Raw genomic sequence first — 19,081 nt, 5'->3', positions numbered from 1 at the left:
AAAAAAAAAATTCACCTCGATTCTATAGCATCTCACAGTCGTCTTGTTGGTTTTTTTCTAATTTCACCTATCTAAGAACACTTGGGTTATTAAAACAAATCTAAGGATATCTGAATTACGTAAATCCGTTCAGCGGTTTCGAAGATATGAGGTAATAAAGAATACATACAAGATACGCGCGAAAAACAAACAACAAACAAACAATAATTAACAACAACAACAAAACGAGAACAAAACGAAATAACAAAAATTGCAAAGGAAGAAAATACGCACAACAGACTGGATTTAGTTAACGAATCATTAACGAATACTGTGAGGTAGGAGTATTAGTCACAGACAACAAATAAAGTAGTGTTCTGTGCTGTGTAGTGTGAACTGTCAAATCTCAAATCTTCTTTCACTTAATACAAAATCAAAAAATTAATCATAGTTTAAGGTAATTCTGCAATAAATGAAAATATTTTATTCACATTATAATAAAATAAAACATCATTTGAATTACAACTTCTTTCTTCTTTTGATATGATAATACGATAATACGATTTATAAAATTAATTAAAGCTCTTATTTAATTTTATAAATGCATATTAATACCCATAAAACTCAATCTTTGTTTTTCAAAATGGTTTGTGACTCATGTCTGCTTGGGGTATTTAAGGTTCTTTTTATGTCGTTTGTGTTGTATTTCTGCAAACTCTATTTAATTAACATAGAGGAATTAGACATGGAAATGCATCGCACCCAAATGCAGAAACAAAATTGTCTGTCGTTTTTAGAGGGGGACGAGGTAAACTCACACATCGAAAAAATTTAACAAGAATAAATAATAATTATAATCTGTACACAGAACGTCTTGTTGGTTTTTTTCTAATTTCACCTATCTAAGAACACTTGGGTTATTAAAACAAATCTAAGGATATCTGAATTACGTAAATCCGTTCAGCGGTTTCGAAGATATGAGGTAATAAAGAATACATACAAGATACGCGCGAAAAACAAACAACAAATAAACAATAATTAACAACAACAACAAAACGAGAACAAAACGAAATAACAAAAATTGCAAAGGAAGAAAATACGCACAACAGACTGGATTTAGTTAACGAATCATTAACGAATACTGTGAGGTAGGAGTATTAGTCACAGACAAAAAATAAAGTAGTGTTCTGTGCTGTGAAGTGTGGACTGTGAAATGTCAAATCTTCTTTCACTTAATAACACAAAATCAAAAAAAATAATCATAGTAGAGGGTAATTCTGCAATAAATGAAAGGTAAAATTCACATTAAAATAAAAGAAAACATCTTCTTTTGATATGAAAATACGACATTTATAAAAATCATTAAAGTTATTATTTAATTTTATAAATGCACATTTAATACCCATAAATCTTAATATCTTTGTTTTTCAAAATGGTTTGTGACTCATGTCTGCTTGGGGTATTTAAGGTTCTTTTTATGTCGTTTATCATTTTTGGGCAAATTTTGCCCAACATTGTGCAAACTCTATATAATAATTAACATAGACGAATTAGACATGGAAATGATATCGCACCCAAATGCAGAAACAAAATTGCCTGTCTTTTTTGAAGGGGACGAGGTAAACTCACTCATCGAAAATATTTAACAAGAATAATATAATCTGTACACAGAACGTTAAATTAATGGATCGATGTTTTGCTGTTCGTTCGTTCGTTAGAAGAATAGAATCGATTTTTCTTTTAGATATTGTTTTTATTACAAATTTATTATAAATTATAATTATGTTTTTGACGACCTCCGTGGCGCACTGGTACGCGCGGTGGATTTACAAGACGGAGGTCCTAGATTTCCGGAGTTCCGGATTTCTTAATTGGACCAGGTCTGGCTGATTACCACCCTACTTACAAAACGTACCGCTAAGCGATTTAGCGTTCCGCTATGAGGTCGTGTAGAAATCATACCGTCCATCTTAGATTGCATCATCACTTACCATCAGGTGAGACTGAAATCAAGGGCTAACATGTAAAGAATAACAAAAATAAAATAGAAATATTTTCAAATTGAACGTCACGTCATCTTTTACTGAATTAGAAGTTGTTGGCCGTTTTTCATGCCATTGAACTACTTACTACACAAACCGGAATATATAGGGAGTTTTTTAGACGACGAAAACGATTACAACAATGAAACATCGATACAACCGAACAATCTAACGCGTTTGTTAGTTTTTATACACGCGTTAGCCGCTCAACTTTACAAACACTTCTAAATGCCCCGCTCTATATAGGTAAATAGATCGTTGATTCTTTGACAGAGAGGTAACGTCTTGCAAGGCAGGTCCTTCTATTATTGGTCCGCGATAATTAATTTATTGTTTGTGAATCCGGGCTCAAAAGGGCCAGAACCCAGAGCCGTAAAGCTTATTATTAAAATATAATGTATGTGAATCGAAACGAAAAGTGTCGCCCTAAAAGAACCTTTTTGAGAAGTGATATTGTTGTGTAAAAAGCCTAAACTTGTGGACTATAGTATCGAAAAAATATCGAACTCACCTGAAGCGAAAAGAGTCTTTGAATATGGTTAAGCATTGAAAGTTACGTATAATCGCGCTCTCAGAACACGCCAGTTTGAATTTCATAATTTCCGACTTTTAAGATACTTGGACTTAGTATCGAAAAAATATCGAACTCACCTGAAGCGAAAAGAGTTTTGAATATGGTTAAGCATTAAAAGTTATGTATAATCGCGCTCTCAGAACACGCTAGTTTGAATTTCCTAATTTTCTACTTTAGGTTAGGTTAGGTTAGGTTAGGTTTTTTTTTTATTTTTAATCCCCGGTTCGGAGAAGTCCTCATTTCCCCCGACTGTAGTCAGAGTTCTTATTTTCCTTTTATTGTAAGTCAATTTGATAAATTATATAATTAAAATAATACAGTATTAAATTATATTTACAATTAATTTACGTTCGCCGATGCAGGAGTGTCCAGAAGAAAGAGTTCTTGGTTCTTAAAATGAATTTATTAATATAAAAATTACAAACTAATTAAACTAACGACGTCTTCGAGCGTAAGTGAAGAAGTGTGGTAAATTTCCATGTCACTATGCACCCGTGCGATTTGCCGAATCAGCGTTCCAGTTACGTACACGTGTTGAATAAGGCCGCGAGTCCAATGCGGGCGGAGCGACGAGCGAAGCGGCATGTAACACCTCCCCCTTCGAATCAGCAACTATTTCTTGAAGTTTAAGGGAAAAGTTGCTGACAGTTGTTCGTGGGATGCTTCTTGCTTCTGACGATCTTCGGATGTCTTTGGTTCAGTGTAGACGTGAAATGTCTCTATCTTAGGCTTGCCTCTTGTTCGGCGGTAGTATGATAGAGATGTTAATATGCAGGTAAGTATCAGCGCTCCCAGTAGCAATCCGTAGAATGGAATGGTTGTGTGGTACAATATCGAAGTTTCTTGAATTTGGATGGGTTCTTGCGAATTTGCTCTATCTTGGACTTCATGAAGTTTCTTCAAATCTATCGAGTTAATATTCAAGAGTGGAATAGCAGGATCCTCTTCAGGTTTGACAGTAAAGTTAGCTATCTTTAGCGGATGTCCTCTTATTCGGTCGTTAACATTGGCTAAGGTGAATTCATCTGTGTGAAGTACACAGTTGTGTGGTATAGTAGCTAAGAAACTTCCGGATACAGTGTTAAGTTCATCTCTTTCACAGGTAAGTCGTATTCGAGTTGGGTTTGAGAATACAACTGCGTAGTGACGATCGTCCAATTTTTCCATTGCTGGCCTCGTCAGGTTGATGATGATTTTCTTGCAGGTGTCCGTCGGTTTTCCTTCGATTATATTGCTGATGCAGTCTGGAGTGGATCTCAGTTGATGATTGATTTCTTTCTCACAGATAAACTGTGTTTCTACCTTCGGGCATTCAGCCTCAATGTACACGTGAATATTTCCAGTTAAGGCAAGGTAAGGAAAAGGAGGAATAATAACCTGATTAAACTTATTTGGTACTACGACTAATTTGTATAGGAAAAAGGTAAGTGGAGATACTATTGGAAATTTAAATATGAAAACTATGCGATTTCCACTAAAGTATGAACCTGATTTTACGACGTCATAATAATTTCTAAAGTCTAAATCTAATATTTGATCCCTACTATATAGAGTTTTAATTCTAACTAAAGTACTATTTATCATATCTATACTAAGCATTGAATGATGAGTGCGCGATTCACTGCAAAATGCTAATGCGTTTTCTAACCTACTTATCTCATCTAATAAACTATCTAAATTATCATTAATAATTGAAAGAACTTGTCCGAATTTAGCGAATTTCAACAGAGAATATGTTCTATATTTGTTAGAATTAAGTAGAACATGCATGCTTTCATTTAATTGAACCTGGTTATTAACAAGTTTCGTTAAAATAGATGTATGTTCGTTCATCAGCTCTTTATTAAGGCTAATATGACGATTTTGTTCAGATATCATTTTATTCTGATTTTCTTTAAGAACTTGAATAGCATTTTCGTACTTTAAAGCATCTTTATAGTCTAGATTACCTGTAATACTTTTTATTACTGAGCCTAAACCATCTATTAAACCTCTTTTAGAACGATTAGGCTCAAAAGTTAACAAGCGGGATGTGGCTTTATCTAATTTAGTTGCAAGGTGATCAATCTGGAATTCATATAATGCATATGTATCATTGTCCAGTTTGTCTTTAATATTAGTCAGTTGAGTTTCTATTAAATTGATATTGGTCTGAATGTCGGTCAGGTCTACGTATTGTAAAAGTATATGATGGTCAGTTGTAAGTCTCATTGGTCCCAGTTTGAAAGGTAAAAGTCCTGGTCCATCTTCTAGTCTTTCAAGTTTTATCTCGTGTCCCATGGTCTGAACGAAGGGCAGCATCACGAGTATTCTGTAACAATTTGGTCGTTTTAGGGGTACGTTTTAGTCGAGCTTTAGCTACAGGCCCCTTTTTCCTAGAAGTGTATATGTGAATGGGTGAGTTAGCCAATACGGTATCATGTGTGAAACGAGGTGCAAGTTTCGATCTACTAGCGTAAGGGTTATTAATGAATACTTGCTGCTCGGGTTGATATTCAACTTCGGGTTCGCGAGTTTTATTGCGATTTTCCATGAGTGCGGATCGATTTGCTAAAGATGAGTCATTGATTATGTCATAAACTTGCGTCATTTTATTCTTATGATTTTCTATATACTGTTGGAGTAAATGTGGGGTCAAGTCAATGTCAGTTGGGTCCCTAGGGTCAGTATGTCCCAATATAATATCGTATGGTTTGCATTTAGTAAAACTATGAACTGAACTATTATATGCAAGTATAGCATATGGCATTAAGTTAATTACGGATTCATCTTTGTGCTGTAATTTCAAAATGCGGAGATGTTCTAATATTGTCGAATGAAAACGTTCAATATTACCGTTAGCATTCGGAGAGTGAGCTAAAGTCTTATGATGTGTAATTTTATGTACTTTGCAAAATTCTGAGAAGATCTGATTAGTGAATTCTGTACCTTGGTCTGTAATTATAGTAAGAGGTAAATTATGATGAGTACTAAAAGTTAACAGAGCTTGTATAACACTAACCGCTGTGCCATCTCTAAGTAAGTATGCTTGACCATATTTCGAAAATACATCGATAAAAGTTACGTATTTTTCACTTTGCGCCGTAAAACTATCCATATGCACTATTTCGAAAGGCCTAGTTGCAGGTGGTACTAACTGAAGTTGGGGTCTTATTGGATTTCTATCGTACTTGGCTTGCCCACAAATTGAACAATCATTGATAAATTTACTTATGGGGTCTTTCATCTTAGGCCAGTAATATCTAGCGGAAAGAGATAGGTAACATTCGTTTATACCACGATGGTTCGTTTTACCTTCGTGATAGTGACGAATGATGTCTTGCTGTTTTAAAAATTCTTTAACGTTCTCAAGCTCCTTTTTTGCTAAAACTAAATTCATTGACGAACTTCTGAAGTTATCCTGTATAATTGGAATAATATCATACATTGCAAGGGGTGGATTTATAGAAAGGGCTGTTTTAATTTTAGGTTGCACGTATTCTTTGATTGCGTTCACAAGATCTTCCACCAAATTTGACCTAGATAACTGAACAGATGTTCGAGTATGAGTGTCAAAAGGTTTAGTCACAGTTGTACGTTTTTTTATGTCACCTACAATAGTCAAACACAATTGTCGAGGGAATTTATTTAAGGGATCGTCCGTTATAGGAATTTCAAGTATAGGATTCTCGTCTGCCGTATGTGCTGTAAGGGTTTCAGAGTCATTTAAGGATGGTGGTCGTTCGGTGGGGTTCGCTACTATTGAACTAACTTCTTCGTTACAGATCTCAATGCGTGATAGTGCATCTGCATTAGTGTTATTCTTACCTTTTTTATAAATTACAGTAAAATCATATTCGCTTAATTTCAGTCGCCATCTCGTAAGTCTTGAGTTCGGTTCCTTAAGGTTCATAACCCACTGCAAAGGTTTATGATCAGTTACTATCTTGAATTTTCTACCAAAAAGATAAGGTCGAAAGTATTTCGTTGCCCATACTATTGCTAATAATTCTTTTTCTATAGTGCTGTAATTTATTTCGCTATCATTCAACGTACGTGAAGCGTACGATATAGGTTTGTCGGAACCAATTGTCCCTTGTGAGAGTATTGCACCTATTGCAAAATTCGATGCGTCTGTAGTCAGAATAAAGTCCTTGTCAAAGTCTGGGTATTTAAGGATGGGATCATTAGTAAGTAGAGTTTTACACTTTTCAAAACTATTAACGTAATTAGAATCAAAAGTAATTTTAGTTCCTTTTTTAAGACACTTTGTCATTGGTTTGGTGATTCGAGCAAAATCAGGTATGAATTTTCGATAATACCCTAAGAGTCCTAGGAACTGTTTTATTTCCTTGGGGGTCTTAGGCATAGGATACTTTTGAATAGCAGCAATTTTATCTGGGTTAGGTTTTATACCTTCACTACTTATAATATGTCCTAAATAAGCCGTCTCGAGTTTTAAGAACTCAGACTTGTCTAATTGAATTTTAAAGTTAGACTCTCGCAATCTTTGGAATACCTTTTCCAGGTTAACCATGTGCTCCTGGAGACTTGTACTGAAGACAATTATGTCGTCCAAGTATACCAGACAAATAACGTTTTGAAGTCCTCTAAGAACATTATCCATAACGCGTTGGAAAGTAGAGGGGGAATTCTTCAATCCCATTGGCATTCTTAAGAACTCAAATTTTCCATTTTCGACTTGGAAGCCTGATTTTGGGATATCTGAAGGATTCAATTCCACTTGGTAAAATCCAGATGCAAGGTCAAGGGTGGTAAAGTACTGACATTTGCCTAACTTGTCTAGAACGTCTGTTATATTGGGAATGGGGTATTTGTCGTCGATTGTCTTTTCGTTAAGCTTTCGAAAGTCAACGACCAGACGCCATTTCTTTTTTCCAGATGCGTCAACCTTTTTTGGTACAACCCAAATCGGTGAGCTCCAAGCTGACTCAGAAGGTCTTATAATACCTTGTTCTAACATCTTACTAATCTGACTTCGAACTTCATCACGATGTACAAAAGGATATCGATAACTCTTAGTGTGAATAGGAATTTCGTCGGTTGTTCTAATGCTATGTTTAATCTTATTCGTGAATGTTAACGCTTCACCTTCAACATAAAATACGTCTTCATACTTTGAGCAAAGAGTTGTTAAATTAGCTTTTTCCTCTTCATTCAAATGGTTCATTCGTATTCGCGATATGATATCTTTAGCACGCGGCGATAAGTATTCAGTACGAGCACACTCAACATTGAATACGGTTGCTTGCGTAGCTTGATCTAATGAAAATATAATGTCGTTCTTAGTTGGATTCACGACTTCAACGATACCACGACAGTTCTCAACTGTAGCGAGGCATTCGCTTATTATACAGTTACAGACAATCTGTTCTTCAATTAATACATCACCGTCGGGTGCATTAATTGGTAACCTAAGTAACTTAGAACTTTCAGCAGGAATTATATCTTCATAGAGATTTAAATTCCGAGAATTATACATTTGTATTGGATTAACTGCGAACTTAGTAATTAAGCTTAGTTCTTTAAGATCTAATTTAGCTTCCCATTTTGTAAGTAAATCCATACCTATTAAACCGTCAAAATGATCGTGAAATTTATACACGAATAACTTCATAATGTCATTATCATTAACTTCTGGAAAACATGGTAAAATTATGGAAAAATCATTTTTAGTTGTAGCGTGAACATTTGTAACTTCAAACGGATCGTAATTTAGTGGAACATTATAAAAATAATTTTCAACTGCCTCGGGGCTGATAAAAGACTGATTGGCCCCTGTATCTATAAGAAAATTCAAAGGTGGATCGGAAATTCGTATATAAGGTAATTGTCTATGAGTCTGCAAATTAAGTTCTATTTTAATTTGCTGGGTTTCGAAACTCCCTGAAAATCCTGATCGTTGGACGTCTGCGGTTGTTCGTCAGTAATCTGGGCATTGCAATCGTTGGTCATGTCATGAGGGTCATGAGGGGTGTTGTAGTCATAAGGATATTGGTCATAGTGCTGGTAGTTATAGTAATCTACGTCATTGTTAGAGTCATAGTAATATTCGTCACAGTCGGGATAGTAATTGTAATAGTCATCATAATTCGAACATTCATTCAGATTGACATCTCTAGATTTAAAATAATTAGTAGGTGGTGGATTACCTTGTCTCGCCCAATTCCAGCCGGACGGTGGCAGTGGTCTGCTAGCGAAGCGGCTGACACCGCTCATTGGCGTAGAGGTATTGTGCTTTGGCGGCAATTTGAACGCTGCGCTACGCTGGTTGTTGCCAGGCAGCGGCGCGCTGAACATTTGCTGCGTACGTGTCATAGGTGATCTAAACTGGCTAAATTGTGGGGGTGCATGATAACCCTGTTGCTGCGGTCTAGACGGACCGGGTATGTTAAAGTTCATAGGTTTATTAAAATGTGGTAAAGGGTTATTACTGAACGGAATATTGAAATTACGGATAGGCTGATGATTGTAATTTAATGGTGCTTGCGGTGAAAATTTCTTATCTGGCATATGGCTACTTCTACTTTGCAAATATATCGTATTAGTTTCCTCGTGGACAAACTCGAGAGCTTTTTCGATCGTATCAGGGCGCATGCATCTAATGCGTGAGCCCAGCGGATCCTTTAGACCTCTTAGGTAGGCCTGAAGGGTGAGCTTTTTATACAAATCTCTCTTAGCTTCTATGGTAGTTTGCAATGTGTCGTGTAAAGATACATATGTCATTATCGTACTAAAAAGGTTTTGGCAGGATTCGTAAAATTCCTGAGGTGTTTTAGAACCCTGACTGAGTAGAGATAAATCATTATATAACGCTATTTCATTTCTTTGATCACTAAAGTTATTAATAAGCGCTTTGCGAATACCTGCCCAATCGGTAGGTATCCCGTTCGTATTAATCAGTCGAGCGGCCGGACCCGATATCTTATTAAGAATACCGTTAATTAATCCTAAATTATTTAATTCGAGCCCGCTGCCATACTGCACGACGAGCTGGTCGCATAATTTAATAAATCTAGTTAGAGTATTCGGGTTCCCGTCAAAGTCCGGGACTAAGCGGAGAGCTTTATATATATTCTCTAAGTCGGACATATTATTATCTATTTTACGCCTAGAGTCCTGGTCCTTAAGCCTACTACTAACGCTAGGTTTTGGTTCTTTCCTTGAGTGGAAAATTTTGAATAATAATTTAATCTACTAAAAAAAATACTATTACTACTTAGGTGTTTAATAAAGGATGTAGGACACTGGAAAATTCAGCGTACTTACGTGAACATTCTTTCTTGCTGACTCGATTCTGTTTCTGGAATCCTCACTGCGTGGCTACACGTTCGATCTCGGTGAAACTTGAAAGTCTATCGAGGTGAGAAGACGATGCGAAGTTGGCACTATTTCTTACGACTCGACCCGAGATTCTACCGTAACTGCGCCATTTACGTTCGCCGATGCAGGAGTGTCCAGAAGAAAGAGTTCTTGGTTCTTAAAATGAATTTATTAATATAAAAATTACAAACTAATTAAACTAACGACGTCTTCGAGCGTAAGTGAAGAAGTGTGGTAAATTTCCATGTCACTATGCACCCGTGCGATTTGCCGAATCAGCGTTCCAGTTACGTACACGTGTTGAATAAGGCCGCGAGTCCAATGCGGGCGGAGCGACGAGCGAAGCGGCATGTAACAATTATAACTTTAAGATTTATAAAAATATACAATTTAGCCTAATTTTACTAAATTATACATGATAAGGTTAGGTTAGGTTATACATGATAGGGTTGGGTTGGGTTGGGTTGGGTTGGGTTGGGTTTTTTTTTTTTTTTTTGTACATAATACCGCTTCCTCCGATGTGGTGGTCGGAGACCTTTGTTACCTGTGCTCCGTATTTACAAAATTAGGTTTTTCTCACATAATATATATAAATAATTGTAATTTTTATTTGCAATATTTGTTGCTTATAGAAACAAGACACGAGCAATTTATACACATGTAACTCTTTATATTCAATAATATAAATTATACATTGCATCTTTATTGTCATGTCTTGTTTCTATTTATTGCAGTCTGTGCTACTTTACAGCAGAAGTCCAAAAACGTTTGTCGATCTTCGTTAAGAATATCAGGGATGGAGTCTCTACACAGATTCATGCATATTTTGATTTGGAGGTCCAAACGTTTTCGGCTGTGCTGCGGGCAATCAAATATAAGATGCAATATATTTTCTTCCTGGCTTTCGTCGCAGACACAGCTTGGACTATCTTTGCACTTGAATCTGTGTAGGTACTCAGCAAAACCACCGTGTCCTGTGAACACTTGTGTCAAGAGAGGTGTCATAGTTGTTTTCTTTAAAAATTTGTGTGCAGCTTCGACCGTCGGCAGAAAGGTCTTTGTCACGGAGGCTGTATGTCCAGATTTGTAGCGTTCGGCCCACTTCACGATGGTGTCTCTTCTGATGTTTCTTTTTATATATGACACAGGACAACCATCGTAATTGGGCCTCGTTTTTAATTTTTCGACAGCCTCCTTTGCCAAAACGTCAGCTCTCTCGTTCCCCTCTATTCCTATATGAGCTCGAACCCAGAAGAAGTTTATTTCTTTGCCTTTTGCCTTTAAGAGAGATAAATTTTTCTTGACGGCAAAAGCAAGAGGATGGAATGTTTCGGCACCGCCTAGCGTTTCCAACGCTGACCTTGAGTCGCTAAGGATATTCACAGATGGTTCCTTGGTTTTTATTGCGACTTTTGTCGCCTGGTAGAGTGCGTACATCTCCGCCTGGTACACTGTGCAGAAGGATTCGAGACGAAACTTTTTAATTAAAGTTTCCTCTCCATCCTTCGAGCACGTCAGGGCTGCACCCACTCCACCCTCCATTTTACTGCCATCTGTGAATATTCTTAGTCCGGTCATCTCTTGTTTTGCCTCGCTTTCCGACTTTTTGTCCTCTAAGCACCGAAACTCCACGGCAAACTCCTCTGAGGGGTGCCGGGCATCGAGAAAACTGACTCTCCTTTCTACCTCTCTGCCACACAAAATTTCTTGCGGACGTCCTCTCTTGGCTTCGTACAGTTGGGCTGCCTCCTGTATTCTTAGGTCCAGCGGTATTAGGTCAGCTAGTAGAAGGGCTGCGTTCAGTGACACAGTGCGATAGGACTTGCAGATTTTTTGGGCAAAACCTCGCTGCACTGTGTTCAACTGTTTTTGAATAGTTATTTTTTGTGTGGCCGGTGCCCATACACTTGATGCGTACATTATAATGGGTTCAATCACCGCCACATATATAGTCCTGATAGTCTCGGAATTCAGTCCCCAATTAATTTTTGCTGCTCTTGCCAACGGTTTATAAATGTTTGTCGCTTTCCGGCACACTGCTGAAATGTGATTATTGAATGTCAGTTTATTGTCAATCATTAATCCTAATATCTTTATTTCCTTTACCAGTTCAATTTTTGTACCACCCATGTCTATGCGTGGAGTCTCGTATTTCAACTTATTAGTCACTACCATGGCGTTGGTTTTATGTGGTGCGAACTTGAGTTTATTTGCAAGGCCCCACTCATAGACACGACTGAGTACTTGTGCAGCTTTCTCTTCAATTTTTGTAACACTGAATCCCGAAAATACCAGAACTATATCATCTGCGAAAGCTTGGCAGTGAATGCCGCTTTCCACTATTTCATCAAGTAGAGGATCTAAAAGTGCGTTCCATAGCGTGGGTCCACTTATAGATCCCTGTACGCAGCCCTTCGTGGTAGAGGTACAGAACTCTTCGTCTGCATACCTCACATACACTTTCCTATCCTTCAAGTAACTATCGACTATTCTACGCAGGCTGAGAGGGCATTTCTTTTCGGCCAATCTACATTTGATTGCCGGCCACCATGCACTGTCAAATGCCCCTTCGATATCCAACGACACCACGACATTTATTTTCTTAGCTTTCAGGCCATTTTGGATATGCTGAACGAGGTCATACAGTGCGTCCTCTGTTGATCTTTGTGGGACGAATCCATACTGTCTTGTATTGAGTTTGGGAAGCAGATGCCATCGAATCCTTTTAATTATCATCTTCTCCAGTACCTTTCCGAAGACCGACAGAAGCCCTATGGGCCGGTATGACTTTGGCTTGGTGTAGTCATCCTTGCCTGGCTTCCGTAGGACCACTATCGTAGCCTCCTTCCAGAGTACTGGAAAATATGATATGGAGAGGCACCTTCTTACCAAACTCAGAAATACATCTACATTCACTCTGATGGCGGCCAGACATATATCGGCTGTGAACCCGTCCGCGCCTGGCGCTTTTTTGGGGTTAAAGCTCTTGGCCGCCTGCATCAGTTCGTCCCAGGTAAAGGGAGGATCTTGTGCCTCCCTTTGGTCTTCTTCTGTGCCTCGTTCAGCCTTTCGTCGCGTCTCTCTATGTAATTCGTTGTCTTCTGACTCTAAGTCCTGCGGAAAGAACGTTTTTGCCAAAAGCTGAACAGAGTCCTCAGGGCCCAGGACGACTCCATTATCTGTTAAGAGATGGTCTTCATATCTTTTCGAGGATCTTCGTATCACTCTATATATCCCATCCCAAACACTTTCACGGTCCTGGGTCCTACAGAACTCCTTCCAGCCTTCGGTTTGAGCCTTTAAAGTTTCTAATTCATATTTTTCTTTTATTTGCAGGTACTCTTCGACAACGTGTGGCCTTCTTCGTGGTGCTGCGCAGGATATTCTTCGCTTCTTCGTCATGACCTCTTTCTTCAGTACGTCGAGTCTTCCATTCCACCAAGGTAAGTCAAATTTTGATTTGTTAGTGATAGGGGGGATCGATTCACGACAAGCCTGTTCAACACAGTTAGTGTATTTATTTATTATATATTCCATTTCAACTGGTGTATTTATATTCTCAATTTCAGTTTTGGTAAGTTTATTTTCTGTTAGTTTATCACTTAAGACCTGTTCAAATTTATTCCAATTCGCTTTACGTGTGTTAAATTTTCTTGTTGTTTTTGCAGGTCTTGCACCAGTTGATTTTTTCAGCCGTATCGTGAAAGTGATAGCGTTATGGTCGGAGCTTGTAACGTTCTGATCAACCCTCCAATCATTTACCAATCCCATCAGATCCTGGCTACAGAATGTGACATCGACGGTACTTTTACATATGACCCCGTTTCTTATGGTGAAGAAGGTCGGAACTGTCCCTTCGTTCAGCATGTGCATTTCCATCTCCTCGACAACACCCGCAAGGGCTTCGCCCCTGTGATCTTCGGACTCACTACCCCACCATGTGCTCCAAGCATTGGCATCGCCTCCAATAATCAATTTCCGAGGTTGGAGCTTATCTGTGATCATTTTTATATGTGTGAGGTAGGGTTCAATGGGCTCGCTGTCTTCGAAGTAGATGGAAACTACACATACTTCCCAGGAGCTCGTCTTAAGGGTAGCCACTGCGATATTTTCAGTGGTGAGTGTTGGATGTTCAATCACCCGGAGATCTTCATCCAGCACTAATATCGCGGCTTTTACCGGTTTTACCCTTTTCTGCATTTTCTGGAAGACCCTGTAGCCCCTCATCTGAGCGAGTTCACCATCCGCACCCACGTATGGCTCCTGCACCATCGCAAAACTGACACTCCTTTTCTGGGCCTCGTATATTAGCTCCTTCGTGGCCAATTTTGCACGTCGCAGGTTAGCCTGGATGACTCGGTAAAGTCGCTCAGCAGCAGCAGCATTTTCCTGGGAGCCCGGTACGCCTTCAGCAGTACGCCACTCTCGCCCTTGCCAGAGCGTCCCACTTTTTCCTTACCGGACAGTTTTCTTCAAAACAGTTATGGTCCGTTAAATCAAGTTTGGCGCTCTGGCAATTGCGACAGGTGGGTTTGTCGCCTGCTTTCCATACTGGGCAGTCTGTGCGCAGGTGAGAACCTGCGCAGTGGCTGCAGATGTCCACTGATTCTTTGCAGTACTTCCGGCCGTGGCCGTATCCTAATGGTAATGGTTTCTACTAAGGCTAATAACGTTTTTTCTCGTGTTATCTTTTTTTTTACATATCGTTTCATTACAATTTTTTCCCTATTCCACGCTAGTTAGTAGAAGTTTTGTCGATTATTTATTCTCTTGTTTAATGTAATCCAATTCTGTATTTCTCTTACTATTAAGTTGTTTCTAATATTCTAGTTATCTGCCAGCGTATTCAAAGTTGCGTGACGTCTTTGTACACTATAAAGTTTCCTTCCTTTGGTCTGTATGACGTGAGTTGGTATAAAAGTTGATTCAGTATTGTATGAGATCTATATAACATCTACATACTGTTGTGTTTCGTGAACGACACCTTTGCTTTTCCTTATCGCTTTCTTGCGGACATTGTGTGCTTCTTTTACAAAGCCGGCGTCGAAATCAACATTAACAATACAATGTTTTTCTCATAACATGTTTCTCCTTCTGTTGATATAATTATGTGAATTTGTGTGTGAAGTCTGCCAATCCGCCTTGGGCCAGCGTGGTGGACTATTGGCCTAACCCCTTTCAATCTGAGAGGAGATTCGAGCTCAGCAGTGAGCTAATGGGTTGACATCTTGAGCACTGCACCAGTGGAGACTGGTCTTTGACCTGTACCCGCTGAAGGTCTATGTGCACCTTTCCTGCATCCACCAGGCTTCGCCAAACCGGTGGCGACACCTGCAGTACCACGTGGCTCTCGAGCGGGTTCCTCGCCTTCCTTCTTTCTGAACCGCACGCTCACCCTGTACTCGTCTGCAGGTATCGCCCCCAGAATGGCGGAGTTTTGCTTTTCGAGGGCACCCAGGACATCCTCGTCATTGTTTATATTAAGAGCATTGTGCAGAATGACGAGTGGGTCTCTGTTGGCCTTCTCCTCCATCAGCAATGTTGGGTTGCCAGTCCGTAGCTTTTCCGCTACTTTAGCCAGCTCTTCTCGTGTCTGGCAACCCAACACCACTTTTTGCTCTCGTGCTTTTCTCAACCTGTCCACTCGTATGCCCGAGGTCTTGGCGCTCACGGCTGTGCGAATTTTTCCTATGACGTCCTCGCTGGTGTCATGTGCATCCACCGAGGACACGACCATAGAGTGGACAGGGCGAGTTTGGGAGGGTAGGCCAGCAGGTCTGGCCGTCGCAGCCACCGCCGCGTATGATGTGCCGTCAGTGACTTTGTACTTTTCTACCTTGTCACTAATTTTTAGGACCTGGTCCTTGACGACACTCATATCGGCACTGACCGCGACGACCAGTTCCCGCTGCTGCTGAAGCTCTACCATCACTTCCCTTGCAAAGTCGGCAGCGGTAGCAGTCGGGGCGGCAGGAGATGGTGTCCCGCCGCTGAGACGAAGGGTTATTGTGTATAAGCAGGAGAGGCACTCTATGACCGTCTCCTTAATTGTGGCCTTGATATTACCCGACTGCTCTAGTTGGAGTTTGGCCTCCTGAAAGAGTCGGTTCGCTACTATTCCAAGTTCTTCCAGAGGGCCCTCCGACGCCGACTTTGCCAGATTAGGCATATCTGGTGATGGGGGCTTGACTGGGGGCTTTTTACGGGGTTCTGTTTCTATGTGTTTCATATTAATGCTTGCGACGTTTGAGTTCCGTGTATTTGAGGTCCTTGAAGCCATTTGAAATGTGTAAGTTGAGAGATGTATAGGGTCTCTCAACAGTCGATAGTTACTTAAACCTTATAAATAAATACTTATGCTAATTGCTAGAAGATGTAAAGTCTACTAGCAGTCAATGAATTATTTGAAACCTAGCCTAATTAAAGAATTAAAATCACCTAACCTAAGTAGCTGGAAGGTGTAAAGGCCTTCCAACAGTCAATGATAAAACTTACCTAAAAAGCTGGGAGGTGTAAAGCCTCCCAACAATTAACACGTCCTTAACTAAGTAGTTGAGGGTGTAGAGAGCCACTCAACAGTCAATAATAAAACTTAACTAAGGACTTAAAACTAATTTAATAACTTAATCTAATTAGTTGGGAGGTGTAAAGCCTCCCAACAGTCAACAATAATAATATTTATTATAATTAATTAATTTAGAAACCCAACCTAACCTAATAATAACTAGAATCTTAGGTAAACACAAGAAAATATATAAATCGGATCTAAGGACTAACTCTTGCGGTGTACCACAGGGGAGTATACTTGGCCCACTTCTATTTTTGTTATATTCTAATGATTTACCCGATTCTGTAAATCATAAATGTATTCAATACGCTGATGACACTACAATTATTATAAAAGCAAATGACCAACAAACAATTGAATTAGAGTCAATTAAAGTACTTCATGACATAACTCACTGGCTTAATAACAATAATTTAAATATTAATCTTAAAAAGACACAATTTATAAACTTCAGAACCTACAATAGTAATAACCTTAATATCAATGTAAACTTTAACGGTATTAATATCCAAGAAACGAATACAGCGACTTTCTTAGGTGTCACAATAGACTCCTACTGTAACTGGAAACCACACGTAGACAATGTATGCTTAAAGGTGGATAAATTCACATATCTGCTAAAAAGGCTTCGTGCAACGGTTTCAGAAGCAGCAGCCACTGTTGCCTACCATGCATACGTAGCATCCACATTGAGATACGGATTAATTATGTGGGGAAATTCAGTTGACTCAATTAAAGTATTTAGAGCACAAAAAAGGTGTATGCGTAGTTTATGTGGCGTTGACTATCTAGATAGTTGTCAACCATTATTTAAAAGAAAAAAGATTCTGCCCTTGCCTGCCTTGTACGTGTACGAAATGTGTATTTTTGTAAAAAAGCATAACGATTTATTCCCTCATAAAACTGACCGTCGCAACAATAGGCAAAAGCACAAACTAGAAGTGCCGTTACAAAAAATGAATAAATGAATAATGAATAAATGATTTATTGAGCAAAAAACATTTTTATACAGAATAGGTTGAAACGGCAGTTGTGCTAAAATCTATAAAAGATTTTGTGTTACAACCACCATCTCTTCACGAACGAAGATTACAATATTTTTAGCTGCAGTACAAGTACAATTAAAAAGTATTAAAATTAATTAAATTAAATTAATTAAATTAAATAAACTATTAAAAGTAAAAATTAAATATAAAACAAAAAAGTATTAAATTGTGATTTAGTTTATAAGGTAGCTTATACAATCAAATTTATACATAACTTATAATTTTTCCAATTTTTATATAATTTGAGTTACAAATACAATTAAAACTTAATATATGTGCATTTGTAATTTATACCAGTTTTATTTTAATAATTTAAAGGTAGCGTATGCGTATGTGTGTGTGTGTGTGTGTGTGTGTGTGTGTGTGTGTGTGTGTGTGTGTATGTGTGTGTGTGTACATGAGAGTGTGCGTGCTAGTAAGTTTAAGTAATTATCTAAGAATCTTTAGCAATTTTTCAGTTTCATCGTAATCTAATGTTTGAAGCCAGGTTTTAACATTGATTCTACAAGTATTGTTAGTCAATGAACGCAATTCCATTACTTTGCTAGCTACATTGTACAGATGCTTTCCAAGAAATGATAAATGCTTTTGAGCAAAGCTGGTTCTACAATGTTTAACATCACAAATTTTGTCTTTCCTCCGTCTGTATTTAATATTATGTTTAAAATTATTTTGTTTATGTTGACACATTATAATATTAAGTATAAACAATTGCCTAACTGTTAGGACTTGACAATGGCTATATAGATCACGAGTAGGGTAATCAAAAGGCCTACATGTAGCTACTTTTAGAACCAGCCTTTGAGCTCTTTCAAGAGGAAGCATATGAGATGTACAAGCTCCTCCCCATGCAGTGATACAGTAAGTTAGAATGGACTCACACAGTGAAGTATACACACATTTCAAGGTCTTATAATCAACCACACTCCTTATGTTCTTAAATATAGCAGTTAACTTCCTTACTCGTTGAGTGACAGTATTGATATGTGGTTGAAAGGATAGCTGGCTATCAATTATCACTCCTAGATACTTCACTGTATGAGCCATTTCCAACGGTAGGCAAGAGCATTGAGTATAATTTCTAGTAAGACATACACTAGAGTGAGCTGTCAGTTTAAGATAAGGATTGTTAGTCAGAGATGTGTTTCTTATGCTGAAGCAGATATATTTACTTTTAAGTGAATTTAGTGTAAGCCTATTAACAATGAGCCATTCATTGACTTTATTTAAACCTGTTTGAGCTGTGTTATAAACTTCAGTCCAGTTTTTACCTTTGAAAAGAAGAACCGTGTCATCAGCATATGTTATTATTTTTCCATTAGCCAACTGAATGTCGCAAAGGTCATTTATAAATGCCAAAAATAAGGTCGGTCCGAGGATGCTTCCTTGAGGAACTCCATAAAGAATGTCTGATTCGTGACTTACGATACCACCTACTCTAACACTTTGTTTTCGGTTCCTCAGGTAGTCACGAAAAAGATTGAGTTGCCTACCCCGGATGCCTATTTGTTCTAATTTTTGTGCGAGAAGATATGGACAAACAGTATCG

The sequence above is a fragment of the Bicyclus anynana genome, chromosome Z (genome assembly GCF_947172395.1).
Source record: "Bicyclus anynana chromosome Z, ilBicAnyn1.1, whole genome shotgun sequence".
Lineage (NCBI taxonomy): Eukaryota > Metazoa > Arthropoda > Insecta > Lepidoptera > Nymphalidae > Bicyclus > Bicyclus anynana.
Note: the sequence above shows the minus strand (reverse complement) of the source record.